This window comes from Hemitrygon akajei, chromosome 28 (assembly GCF_048418815.1).
Source record: "Hemitrygon akajei chromosome 28, sHemAka1.3, whole genome shotgun sequence".
NCBI classification, from domain to species: Eukaryota; Metazoa; Chordata; class Chondrichthyes; order Myliobatiformes; family Dasyatidae; genus Hemitrygon; species Hemitrygon akajei.
The window spans coordinates 30,444,577-30,459,015 of record NC_133151.1 but is presented as its reverse complement, the minus strand read 5'-3'; the positions used below and the strand labels follow the sequence as shown (position 1 = coordinate 30,459,015).

The 14,439-nt window shown below is 40.1% G+C and overlaps 2 non-coding genes across 2 annotated transcripts; both read left to right on the top strand.

The window, feature by feature from the left end:
- Nucleotides 1-214: 214 nt before the first annotated feature.
- trnaa-cgc (transfer RNA alanine (anticodon CGC)) lies at nucleotides 215-286 on the top strand. Its single transcript has one exon. It is a non-coding gene; the product is annotated as a tRNA-Ala (tRNA).
- Nucleotides 287-2,117: 1,831 nt separating this feature from the next.
- Nucleotides 2,118-2,191, top strand: trnan-guu (transfer RNA asparagine (anticodon GUU)). Its single transcript has one exon. It is a non-coding gene; the product is annotated as a tRNA-Asn (tRNA).
- The last annotated feature ends 12,248 nt before the right edge of the window (nucleotides 2,192-14,439 follow it).

Below are 14,439 nucleotides of genomic sequence, written 5' to 3'. Positions count from 1 at the left end.
TTGGGGATATTTAATGCAGAGCTTGATATGTTCTTGGTTGGACACGCATCAAAGGTTACGGGAGAAGGCTGGGGATTGGGGCTGAGGAGGGGAAAAATAGATCAGCCATTACCAAATGGAGGTGCAGAATCGATGGGCCGCACAGCCGAATTCGGCCCCTATAGCTTATGATCTTATGGGATCAGCTGGAAAATTTCATCATAAATTTGACAGTGGGGATGTAGCTCAGTGGGAGAGCGCATGCTTCGCATGTATGAAGTCCCGGGTTCAATCCCCGGCATCTCCACAAATTTTTGAAAACTGGATGGGAAACTCCAGATGAAAAAATATTTATACGTTTGGGCTTATTTCCGTCGTTCAAGGGCGGGATAAGACTGTAAGATATCAGGGAATTTAGAACGGGCCCTTGCTGTATCAGTGGGGGAATTCAAACAAAATTCTGCAGACATTCATTGCACAGCAATTCCAATGAGCAGAGTGGCGGTGCTAACTATAACCCCGAGTTCCATGGGTCGATACCATCTTCTGCTGTATTCATCATCAGTACATTTTAATACCGCGGCCTATTACTTTAAGCGTAGAGAAGGAAATCTACTGGCTTTCAGTTGAAAACAATTTTTAAATTACATGTGTGCGATGGTCGAAGATGGGCATTTCTGCTTTATCCGAGGCTTATGTTTCCGGTATGGATAGCATGAATTCGTAGGCACACTCATCCACACATGCTTTAATGACGTCAGTAACAACTGTGACGTACCACTGAGACTCATAGATGAATCCCTGAATTCTGTCTTGCCCACAGATTCAAAACTGTGCTGCATGCGCCCTTGTCCATACCTTTTTGTCCTCACTACTGAGAGTGCAGATGCCACTGTCTGCCTATATTTAGGGAGTAGAAATAGAAGCAGACTTTCCAGGGTGGGCAAAGTGGTACATCTTAAAAATATCAGTTAAAACCTGTTGATAAATGTTCTTCACCCCAACACAATCAAGCCAGATTGGGAGCTTTACACTAGGAACAGCTGAATCGGAAGCGATTCCGAGGCCTCTCCCGTCGCACAGGAAGAAGTGTATCTGTGAAAAGAGCCGGTGCGACAGTCGACAAACAAACATCTGGCGACCTTTTGAAGTATCTGTGCTGGGACATCCCAGTGTCAGATCACACTTCCGCATTGGTTTCTTGTTAGTTTAGTGGTTAGTATCCCCGTCTGTCACGGGGAAGACGGAGGTTAATATCCGCGATAGGCAAATGATTTTGCTGTTTACATATTAAACATAATTGCAACTCGAAATTTGAAGGTAAATTGATAATGGTTAAAGAGGTTAAATCAGAGATTGGGATTGAAGTGATCGGTTCTTTGGGGATGTGGAACAGTCGATCTGCAGTGATCCCTGGAAGGGAGAGTCATCCGATAGGAAGGGACTTGGTGTTCAGATTCGTGAAATCACCCTCAGCGACTCTGTATCTCTGGGTCATTCGGCGTAACACGCGGTGACAGGGAACAATGTTTCCTGAAATATTTGCTTCATCCGCCTCTGCAACATTTTAAATGTTAAACATGGTTGTTGTTCCGCTCAGTTTAAGGTTTCCAGTTAAAAGAGTCAGAAAGGAGAGGGCGAGTGGAATCGGTGCCTTCACCCAGCCCAGGCCACCCTGCAGAGACTTCGTGAGAGTCCTTCCGTCTAACTACGAGCTCGGAGGTGTGAAAGGTCATCGACCTGAAACGTGTGTTTCTCCCTCCACAGACGCTGCCTAACCTGCCGAGAATTTCCTGCAGTTTCAGGGTTTAGTTCAGGAACATACCTGTTTCTCTGACCGCGGTGTCGGTGCTATCCTCATCCGTCCAGGGACACAGTGATTACGTCCCATGTAAAATGTCCTTCTTTGAGTAATGTGTCGTCGTGGCCGGATGTTTTGGCGATGCACTGGGAACCTATTTTTTCCCCACTTCTAAATCTGACAAATATATGCTTCCAATGTTTTCTGTTTGATATAGTCCATCACCCTCGGCTGCAAACCATTCATGCAGATTGTGTAAAGCCGGGTCATAGCATCGATTGTTAGTCACCATCTTCCAACGCCGGAACTGACCAATTATTGAAGCCTTTTTCAGTTTGTCTCTGTGGCGCAATCGGTGAGCGCGTTCGGCTGTTAACCGAAAGGTTGGTGGTTCGAGCCCACCCAGGGACGCTATTAATCCATCAGCTTTTGCTGTGCGTTATTTTGTCCGCTGGAAAACGCTGCGCTGTCCGAAAACCGATGTTTTCTGCTACTGCCCCATCACGTTCAGCTGGAATTAAAATTGTGTTTTGTCACGTACCGAGATACATAAAAAGCTTCTCTTTCACACTGTTCATAGAGATCAAAACATTACACTGAGCATTGAGAGGGAACAATGTTAAGCAGTAACAGAATGCAGAATAAAATGTAACTGCGAAAGGGAAAGCACAGTGCGGGTAAATAATCAGGTGCCGCATCATAACGGGCAGATTGTGAGGTCAAGGGTCCAACTTATTGTACTCGGAAACCTTTCAACCGACAGAACAGCGGAGCTGAAGCTATCCATGAGCCTGTAGTACGTGCTGTCTCGTACCATGAGCCGGATAGAAGAAGGGACAACAGAGAATACCCGGGGAGCATGATATCTTGCTCTCAGGAGTGTGCAAGATCCGCTTTTCTTTGACAATAAGTTTTCGTTTCCTCGAGCGACATCCTTGGAACTAACGGACTTGCCGGGTCTAATGTCGTAGTTTTGATTTAATTTGGGTATTCGATCATTCAGTTGCAGTCTAATTGGTTTCATCCCACATGGGGCCCCGATCATTTTATTTTCACTATGGATGACGAACCCCTATACACGTCCAGCAACCACCTCCCCCCACCTTCCACGCACCAGGAAGGTCTCAAAGCTCTCCGCTTCCATCTAGATACCAGACCCAATCAGCTCCCCTCTACGACAATTCATCTCCGTCTGGCGGAACTTGTCCTCCCACTTTCTTTAAACTAAACACAAGGTATTGCCATGGACACTGGCATGGGTCCCAGCTGTGCCTGCCTGTTTGTCGGCTACGTGGAACAGTCTATGTTCCAAGCCGACACTGGTATCGCTCCCCAACTTTTCCTACACTACATGAACGACGGCATTGCCACTTCTTTCTGCACCCATGTGGAACTCGTCACTTCATCAGCCTTGCCTGCAACGTCCACCCTGTCCAAAGGTTTACCTGGCTCATGTCCGACACCTCCATGCCTTTTCCCGATCGCTCTGTCTCTATCTCTGAAGACAGCTTATCTACTGATGTCTATTATAAACTGTCACAGCTACTTGGACTATACCTCTTCCCACCCTGTGACTTGTAAAACTGCCAGCCCCTTCTCTGCATTCCTCCGTCTCCGCCGCAACTGCTCTAGGGATAAGGGGTTCCATTCAAGAGCAAAGGAGATATCGTGCTTTTTTTCAAAGAAAGGGGTCTTCCTTCTTCCACCATTAAAGCTGCCTTCAACAGAATGTCTTTCATTTTACTCATGTCTGCCCCCACCCCATCCTCACTCCCTCCACCAGGATAGGGTTCGTTTTGTGCTCACCTTACTTCCCCCCCACCAGCCCCCGCCTCCAGCACACAATTCTCTGCAACTTCAGCCATCTCCGGCGAGATCCCTCCACCAAACACATCTTTCCCTCCTCCATCTACTTTCTGCAAGGATCCCATGTGAATCCCATATGCGTTCGACCTTTCCACCGATCTGTCTCCTGGCACTTATCCTTGCAAGTGAAAAAAGTGCTACATCTGCTCCCACATATCCGCCCTCATTACCTTTCAGGGCCCCAATAAATCCTTCCAAGTAAGGCGACACTTCAGCTGCGAGTCTTTTACGATCATGTACTGTATCCAGTTTGTCCGGAGTGGCCTCCTGTACATCGGTGAGACGTAAGACAGATTGGGAGACATGTCTCTAAGCACCTACACTCCGTCCACCAGAACAAGCGAGATCTCTCAGTGGCCACCCATTTTAATTCCTCTTCCCATTCTTATTCCGCCATAACGGCCCATGGCCTCCAGTATTGTCACGATGAAGCCACACTCAGGGTGGAAGAGCAACACATTGTATTCCGTCTGGGAACCCCCCAATCTGAAGGCATGAACATCGATTTTTCAAACTTCCGGTAAAGCCCCCTCCTTTACGAAACCCGATTTTCTTTCCCCTCCCTAACCTTATTTGTTATGTGCCCTTCTGGTGTCCCCCCCTTTTCTACCTTCCATGGCCTTCACTCCTTCCATGTTATCCAGCCCGGTATCTCTTTCACCAATCAAATTTTCAGGTTTTGAATTTATCAGCCACTATTCCCACCGCCGGTTTCACCTATCCCCTCGTATTTCTTCCTCCCCTTCCCTCACCATCTGACTGTGATACCTCGTCATGTTTTCTCCAGCCCGGATGAAGGATTTCGGCTCGAAACGTCCACTGTATTTCTTTCGCACAGATGCTGCCTGGCATGCTGATTTCCTACAACATTTTATGTGTTGCTTGGATTTCCATCATTTGCGATTTTCTCTTTGTGCCTCTATACATGTCGCTCCACTCTTACATATTCATGTGCTGATCTAAAAACATCGTACACCCTTCCGTCTCTGAAGCTGGCAGCCCGTTCCAAGCACCCACACCATTCCGTCTAAAAACGTGACCCGCACATCTTCTTTAAACTCTCTCCCACTCCGACCTTACATTCATTCCCTCTAGAATTTCAAATCCTTACCAGAGATTTTGACTATCTGCCCAATCTATGTCTCTCATAATTTTCTACCTCATAATTCGGTCAAGTTGCCTCTCAGACTCTGGCATATAACAATATAACCATACAGCACGGAAACAGGCCATCTCGGCCCTTCTCGTCCGTGCCGAACGCTAACTCTCACCTAGGCCCACCGACCTGCACTCAGCACATAACCCTCCATTCCTTTCCTGTCGATATACCTATCCAATTTTACTTTAAATTACAATACCGAACCAGCCTCTACCACTTCTACTGGAAGCTCGTTCCACACAGCTACCACTCTCTGAGTTAAGTAATTCCCCTCCCCCCCGTGTTACACCTAAACTTCTGTCCCCTAATTCTCAACTCGTGACCTCTTGTTTGAATCTCCCATACTCTCATTGAAAAAAGCCGATCGACGTCAACTTTATCTATCCCCTTTATAATTTTAAATACCTGTATCAAGTCCCCCCTCAACCTTCTCCGCTCCAAAGAATAAATACCTAACTTGTTCAACCTTTCTCTGTAACTTAGGTGCTGAAGCCCAGGTAACCACCTGGTAAATCTTTTCTCTACTCTCTGTATTTTGTTGACATCTTTCCTATAATTCAGTGACCAGAACTGTATACAATACTCCAACTTTGGCTTTAGCCATGTCTTGTACAATTTTAACATTACATCCCATCTCCTATACTCAATGCTCTGATTTATAAAGGCCAGCCTACCAAAAGCTGTCTTCACCAACCTGTCTTTTTTTTGTCTTTTACAGTGTGTTTATTCAGAAGAAGAAAAAAACAAGATTTACAGAGTGCAACACATAGATACATCTCAACATAAAGTGTGTACATTCATATATTGTAATATAATAGATCAAAATGTTATAGCACATCACATAATGATATACCACTCCGTAATCAAAAATTTAAAGATAGGTCATACATCATAAAATAAATTTTATATATAAAAAAGTCAACCCCCTCCCAACTACCAAACAAAAAATCTGATGGATGCTAATGGATAATTTAAAAAAAAATCGCGTAAGAAGAGAAGATATAAATATACATAAAAGTCTGTGCACTGTTAAACTTTATAAATTGGAAAAAGTATTTTTGGAAAGGTCCCCAGATATCATAAAAAAGATTGTTTCAAATTTAAGACTGTGCAGCGGATCTTCTCTAAATTTAAATAAGATATAATATCACGTAGCCATTGAAGATGTGTAGGACGGGTATACTCCTTTCATTTAAGCAAGATTGCTCTCCTTGCTAAAAGGGAGGTAAAAACTAAAACATGTAGGTTAGGAATATTTAAAGTTATATCTTCATTTGCAATAATACCAAACAAGGCAGGAAAGGGATTTGGGTCAAATTGGACCCTAAAAAGTTGTGAGAAGTATGGAATACTTCCCGCCAAAACTTTTCAATTTTAGGAAAAAACCAAAACATGTGAATTAAAGAGGCATCAGCAGAGTTGCATTTATAAAAAGTGGAGAAAGGTTCCGATAAAACTGGACAGCTTATGTTTAGAAATGTAAGCTATGTGAACTACTTTAAATTGTAGAAGAGAATGAAGAGCAGAGAAAGATGATTTATTAACCCGTTTAAGAATTTTATTCCATCTTTCATCAGAAATCTGACAATTTAGGCTAACTCCCAAGCTTTTTCTTTAATTTATCTAAAACGTCTTGTCTAGAATCAATCAACAATTTATAGTTACCGGTAATAGAGCCATTAACGAAAGGTTTTAAATTTTAAAGATCATCCAGTAAATTTTTATCAGGAGCTATAGGAAAAGTAGTTAATTGGGAACGTATGAAATCTGTAATTTGAAGGTATCTATTAGACTGTTTTTTGGCAGTGCAAATGTAATTGACAATTGTTCAAATGAAGCAAAAGACCCTGAGATAAACAGGTATCACAAACAGTTCATCCCAATCTTTAAAGACTTTGTCAGTCATGGAAGGGATAAAAAAAATAATTAAGTAGAAAGGGAGATGATCGTGAAAAATTCCCTAGACCAATTTTTTTTTTCTAAATTGAGACCATATCGTTAATCTTTGCTTAACAATTATATTATCTGTTGTTTTATTTGCTGGAAAAAGAAGAGTATGATCCAAGAAGAAAGACAATAAAGGATTTTTTTTACAGAATTTACTTCTGAGTGGACTCATGATGGGTAATCTTTACGATAAATATATTAGGACCAAAAAGTAATATTCATTATATTGGCAGCCGAATAGCAAAACCTAAACTTGGGTAGGGCTAATCCACCCATCTCTTAATTGCACTGTAGGTAAACTTTACTTAAACGAGCTTGTTTATTATTCCAAATATAAGATGTTAAAATTGAATCTAACGGATCAAAGGAGGTCTTAGGAATAGAAATACGTAATGCCTGAAAAAGATATAAAAATTTAGGAAGAATCTTCATTTTAATCGAATTAATTCGGCCAATTAGTGATAAAGAAAGAGGAGACCATTTAGAAGCGTCTTTTTCACATAGTTCAATAAAGGGTCTAAGTTTTCTTTAAATAAATTCTTGACGTTTTCAGTATTTGTTACATCTAGATATGTAAATTGACTTGTAACAACTTGGAAAGGAATTTCGGCATTTGATGACATTAGGTCATTTAAAGGAAATAGCTCACTTTTATGTAACTTCAGCTTATATCCTGAAAAATAACTAAACTGGGAAATTAAAGAAAGAACTGAAGGTAAAGAAGTTTCAGTGTTAGAGATAAAAAGTAAAACATCATCAGCGTATAACGAAATTTTATGAGTCATACCTTCCCTTAGTATACCAGAATTGTTGTAGGATTCTTGAAATGCTATTGCTATGTGTTTTATAGCTAAAGCAAAAAGTAAAGGACTAAGAGGGCAACCTTGTCTAGTTCCCCGCTGTAATTTAAAGGGCTTAGAAATTTGAGAGTTAGTAATAACCTGAGCGGTAGGAGACAAGTAAATTAATTTAATAAAAGGAATAAAATTAGGCCTAAAATTAAGCTTTTCTAAGGTCTTAAAAGGTAATTCCACTCAATCCTATCGAAAGATTTTTCTGCACCTAAGGATAATATACACACTGATTTTTTTTTAGATGGTGAATATATCGCATTCAATAACCGACGTATATTAAAATGTGAGGAAAGGTTTTTAATAAATCCTGTCTGGTCATGTGATATAATAGCAGGTAATTATTTTCAAGTCTTCGAGCTAAGATTTTTGATAAAATTTTTGCATCAACATTTAATAAAGAAATCGCTCTGTATGAAGAACATTCAGCTGGATTTTTATTATTTTAAAAAGTAAGAGAAACAAAAGCTTCACAAAAAGATTGAGGGAGTTTACATGATTTAAAGGACTCTGACAAAACAGAGGATAAATATGGTGTAAGTAACGTAGTGACAGTTTTATAAAACTCCCCAGGAAAGCCATCAGGTCCTGGGGTCTAACGAGAATGTAAAGCACGTATAGCCTCAGTCACCTCTTCATTGGAAATAAGCTGATCTAACTGTATTAGGCTATCAGCAGACAATGTAGGAAAGTTGATATTACCGAAAAAAACATTCATATAGGTATTATCTGAAGAGGAGTCAAACTGATACAACTTAAGATAAACGTCTTTAAATACCTTGTTAATTTCAGAATGGTCGGATATCTTAGTACCATTATCTTTTAAAAATTCTGTGATTTGACGATTAACTGTAAAAGATTTTAAGCGATTGGCTAATAAACTACCTGTTGTATCCCCGTGAATGTAAAATTGAGTTTTATCTCTTAACAGCTGTCGTTCAATTGGGTAAGTCAGCAGAAGATTATACTTGGATTTGATTTCAACCCGCTTATTATATATACCTGGATCTGGAGATACAGCATACTTTCGATCAAGATCTTTTAATATCGCTGCTACGTCAAATCTTCCTTTGTCAGATTTTTTTCTTTACATAGGCAGAGTAAGAGATAATTTGACCACGAATATATGCATTAAAAGTATCCTGGACTATAGTACCAGCAGTATCTCCTTTAAAATTTCCTTTAAAGAAAAAAGTTATATGATTTCCCTAAAACTTTAGAATTTTTTTTTATCAAATAACAATGATAAATTAAAACGCCAACTTCTATTTGATACAGAATGAACAGGTAATCTTAAAGCCAGAAGCACAGGTGCATGATCAGACAAAGCAATCTCCTTATAATCACGGGATCGTGCCAGTGGAAGCAAGTTTCTATATAAAAAAGTAGTCAATCGGAGAGTACATATGATGAATCTTAGAGAAATATGAATATTCCTTTTCTTGAGGTTGCTAAACACGTCACACGTCGAGAATACCACATTGAAATAGAAAGGATTTGAACAGTAGGAGTGATTTATTGGTGACGGGGAGTTTACTTGAAGGGCGGTCTAATATCGGGTGTAGCCAAAAATGAAAATCTCCACCCATCACTAAGCAATACCGATTCAAATCAGGCAGAAAAGAGAAAAAACGTTCAAAGAACAAGGAGCCGTCTGTATTTGGAGCGTATACATTCGCAAATACCATTAGTTTATTCTCAATACACGAAATAATAACAAAACAGCTATTTCTATCAGAAATTACATTATGTTGAATAAAGGATACATTCTGATCAAACCGGAGAGAGACGCCTCTCGATCTAGATTGGAAGGGTGAGTGAAAATTTATATCCTTCCATCCTTTGAAAGAACGTGAAATATCATCTTTTCGAATATAGGTTTCTTGAAGAAATATTATACGAGTCTTAAGTTTCCGGATATAAGAGAAAGTCTTATTTCGTTTATCAGGGTTATTTAGACCTTTCACATTAAAACTTAGTATATTAATAAAATAATCCATCAAGAATCCCTTAGTAATGTATAAAAGGTAATCACAGACATGTAGATAGTGAATAAATAAAACAGTAAAAACATCCAATTAGCTTTCTGGAAGAACTCATTTCCCCCCTCCGTTCCCCAAAGAGAGAAATCAGCCAAGGGAGGCTGAAGACTAAATCTAGCGTTCCTAACCCAAATCTCCGGTGGCTCCAGAAAATATATATGTATACCTGTGCTGAATAAATGATTGTAAATATATATACAAAAGCAAAATATCAAAGTAAATAAATTCGCTATTTACAAAAAAAAGGGAAAATATAAGTATTAGTCTCGGCCAAAAGGGAAGACAATAAAATCAAATATTAGTAAAAGCCAATAAGGAAAACAACATATGTTTGCGGGTGCAAACAAAAAGGAGTAAAGAAACAAATAAAAAATAATTAGAAAGGCAAGCGGTATAGATAGCTTCCCACATGACTAATTTAAGGCATTCAAGGGAGAAAAAATATCAAAACGACAAAATGGTAAAATAATGAAAAAACCAAAAGCCAGCAATAAGAAATATAGAATATTACATACTATTGAAAAAGCAGTAAAAGACCGAAAGGTATATAAATAATCAAAAGACAGGAAAAATCAGAATGAATTTAAAGTAAATCAAAACACCCTATAGTTTCATTCTTCAGTAATTATTACATGTACACCCTACATAATTGCTTTCTGTCAAATTACTAAAAAGAAGGTAAAAAACAACATAACATTGAAAGAATATAACGTATTGTTTAAAAAGAGCTGCGAAAAAGTAGCATTAGAGAACCCGTGTAATGGCGGAGAACAGTAAAAGAGAAAATGGATGCGGACTGCCTACATATTTTGCATAGTTTGAAAGATAACAAATCGCCAATTACTTACTCAAACAAATGATTAAGGTTTCGTAAACCAAGAAACCTTGTTATCAACAAAGAGCCGATTACGTCATTGAACAGATGAAATTAAAACTTTTGGCTTAAAGAGAAATATTTAAGGCTGAATTTAAGTATGGAGACTGTGTAAAAATTTCTTAGCTTCTTCAGGCTTCGTAAACCAAGAAACCTTATTATCAGAAGTTGTAACTTTGAGTTTACACGGAACTCTCAGAGAAAGGCGACAGCCAAGCTTAAAAAGATCAGACATGACCTCTTTAGAAGCCAGTCTAGCTGTCAGAACTTCCGGGGATAATCTTGAACGATCCGAAACTGTTTATCACGAAATTGTAGTAGGCGTTTCTTCTTTGATTCACGGAGGATCCGTTCTTTAATCTGATAGTCATAACAGCAAATGATAATAGAGCGAGGTTTGGCAGAATCCCAATTAGGCGGGGTAACTCGGTGAACACGTTCAAATTTAGGTAGTTCCGATCAGGGAATAAATCTTTCAGCATTTGAGCACAAAAATCGATAGTTTGATTACCCTCCAGTTTTTCAGGCAGCCCAAGAATTCTGATATTGTACCTTCGGTTCCTGGTCTCCAAATCTGTCAGTTTCTTCAGTAACGTGTCGTATTTTTTAAGCTGTTTCTTAGAAGTCTTTTTGTGACCTTCGATATCCTTCTGCAACACCGGCAGAGATTCTTCATGCAGCTTAATACGAGTTTCATGGTCATTCACAGTCTGCTGTATACATCCAAGTTTCCGATTGAGCGTTTTCAGTTCAGATTTAACCAGGTCGGAGGAATTCTTTAACAAGTCAAACGTGGATTCCAAGTCATCCAGTTTATCCAATTTTTCGAGTCTCTCTGACATTTGTTGAAACATTTCAGTCAAAGTCTCTAAAGTAACCTCTTTTTTAGAGTGTTTCCTACTCATGGTGCTCTCACTGAGATAGGTTTAAACAGCAAAGTAAGCGAATAATTTCGGAGCACGTAGCTACTGCAACGTACTCCATTTCAGCCACCGGAAGTCTGCCTTCACCAACCTATCAACATGAGATTCCATCTTCAGGGAACTATGCACCATAATTCCTAAATCACACTGTTCTACTGCATTCTTCAATGACCTACCATTTATCATGTATGTCCTATTTTGATATTCCTACCAAAATGTAGCACCTCACACTTATCAGTATTAAACTCCATCTGCCATCTTTCAGCCCACTCTTCTAACTGGACGAAACTCTCTGCAAGCTTTATAAACCTACTTCATTATCCACAACGCCACCTACCTTAGTATCATCTGCATACATTCTAATCCAATTTACCACCCTATCATCCAGATCATTAATTTTCATTAATTTCTATTGAAGGCAAACAAATTCATACACTTTAATCAGGCAACGTTCCGGAAACGCTTTACAAATCCTGTTGATCCTTCCCGTGAAGTGTCCATTCTTGTTTAATCTGGAATAGAGTCAGAACATGATTTAATAGGAAACTCTTGAGGGACGTTAATTCCATCTCTGATCCACGGCACAGTGAATGATAATCAATGAATCAATTTACATTCATAACGTGAATTAGCGTGAGTCGATTATTTCGCCCTTGGAGTTCTGCGTAGATCGTGTCTACGTAAGAGGCTTATGTGTTATGTACTTTACAATCAGCAATGGCCGGGAATCGAATCCGAGTCAACTGCTTGGAAGGCAACTATGCTCACCAATATACCACCATCGCGCAATTATGTAAAAAAAAATACGTAGAGAGGCGTCTCTCTTAGTTCCATGTGACTCTATCAGTCCCCGAGCTGTTTTCTGCCGGATCATTCCTCACTCTGCTGCAGGTCCTATTCCGGTAAATTAATGTCGCCATCCCCCACAGACCGGAGTTATACAACCCACAGCGAGTATACTCCATGAGTCAGACTGAGTTAGAACCAAGTCGAAGAGCTACTAATGGGATCCCGCCTCGCGCAACACAAATTCGATAAAAAAAACCCTGATTATAATTGTACTTTCAAACCACACGCTGATGGCTCTTCCTTTGTCCAGTCGTTGAACACAGCAAGTGACTGAATCACTAAAGAATCCTGAGACCCCTCCAGTCACACAGTGAGAAGGGAATGAATAAAAAGCGCTAGTTCCACACTCAACAAACAAACCTCAGAAACTTATTTTTAGCAAAGAGCAATCAGATATAGAGGGCATAGTTTTAAGGAGAGAGAGAAAGTATTTCAAACATGAAAGGAAAGCATTTTCACCCTGAAGGTGGTGGGGATGTGGAACAAGCAGAGTTCCACGTTGAAGTGCCATCCACTTCAACGACAGACCTGAGTGTGGATGGCAGGATTGACAAAGGGTACAGAGCCTATTTCTAGTCGTCGTTCAGATAGTCATCACTAGATTTTATCCCTCTCCATAGTTGCCGTCTAACTTGCGGAGTTCCCTCAGTATTTCTAAACTGTTAAGCTGTATTTCCAACATCTTCACAATCTCTTCTGCTGAGCCCAATTTGAATAGCCTCCTTTGGCTTTGCAAGGACCTGTGATTTAAACATGTTGTTCTCTTAAAGCTGATGGGGCACAATTCTGCATCTTGTGTTGGTGCAGTAATAGGGGTAGGGATCTCATTACTTCAGGCCTACTGGCAAAGTTCGCTCCCCAGAGACAGGGTTCTCTGCAGGAGATCCCAGTTCTTTCGGTGACGGAGGGTATTGATAGTACTCTCTCATAGCTACACTCCCAAACCCCCCAACTCACACTCTGGGTTTCTTGAGAGTGATGTTGTGTAGAACCTAAGTTCGTTCCTGAGTGTAGTTCAGGGAAATCGGGTTGTGCTCGTTCGGGAATCACAGTTAGAAGCAGGACTAACTCATCAGTACTGAGGCAGATTGAAGGTTGAATTATTTGCAGAACAGTTCAGTTCATAAATAATGAGAATTTTTGTTCATATCTTGGCATCAGAGAACGATCGGAGGTAGTTCGCAAGAATGATACGAGGAATAATTGGTTAACACATGAGGAGGGTTTGATAGCTCTGGGGCTGTATTCAACGAAGTTTATACGATTGAGGGCGGATCTCAATGACACTTCTCGAATATTGCAAGGCGTATATAAAAGGTTTATAGGCTTATGAGAGGCGTGAATAGAGTAGACTGTTGGTATATTTTGCCACGATAGAAATATCAAATCTCAGAGAACACAAATTTACAGTGCGGGATACGTTCAAATAAGATGTGTGGACTAGATTTTTCACACACCAAATTATGGGTGCATGCAAAGCGCTGAAATGGGTCGTATGGATGTAGGTGTGATAGCGGCGTTAGAAGAGCGCATTAAACTCACCATTAAATGTCAGGGAATCGAGACATTCCGTAGGCAGACAGGATGACTGGGATGAAAGTCTACAAATCAGTGAATTTGATAGAATAATGGACAGTGGAAGCAGTTAGATTTTGTTCTTGCCATGCGAAAGGAGATGGATATTATGAAGAGACTCCATCGTGTTTTCCATTGTGTGAGCTAATTTCACTCGGCTTGGTCAGTACTTTATCGATGCCTCGGGTAAACTGCTGAACTAGGGATCATTTACAAATAAGAAGCTATTCAGGTGTTGTTCATTGGTTAAATATAACATGCAGGTGCGCGACTGCAGAGTTCTGTATTTGCCCCAAGGGATTCAGGATGGTTGCTGATGGCGAACAAAGAGCCAAAATCATCGATTGCACTTACTGTGAAGAGGAAAATCAATAGATGCTAGCTGGGAGCAGAGCCAAAAATAAGTTGATGAAGTTTCAACACGTGACTTGCACCCAATGCCACTGAATTGCAATGTTTGAAATGGTAATAAATGAATATTAAAGCGGACGCGTCTAGTGTGCCGGCAGTGTTCACTCTCGCTGTCAGGTACCTGCAGAGGTGGAGATTTGAAACGGGACTATGAGGAACACA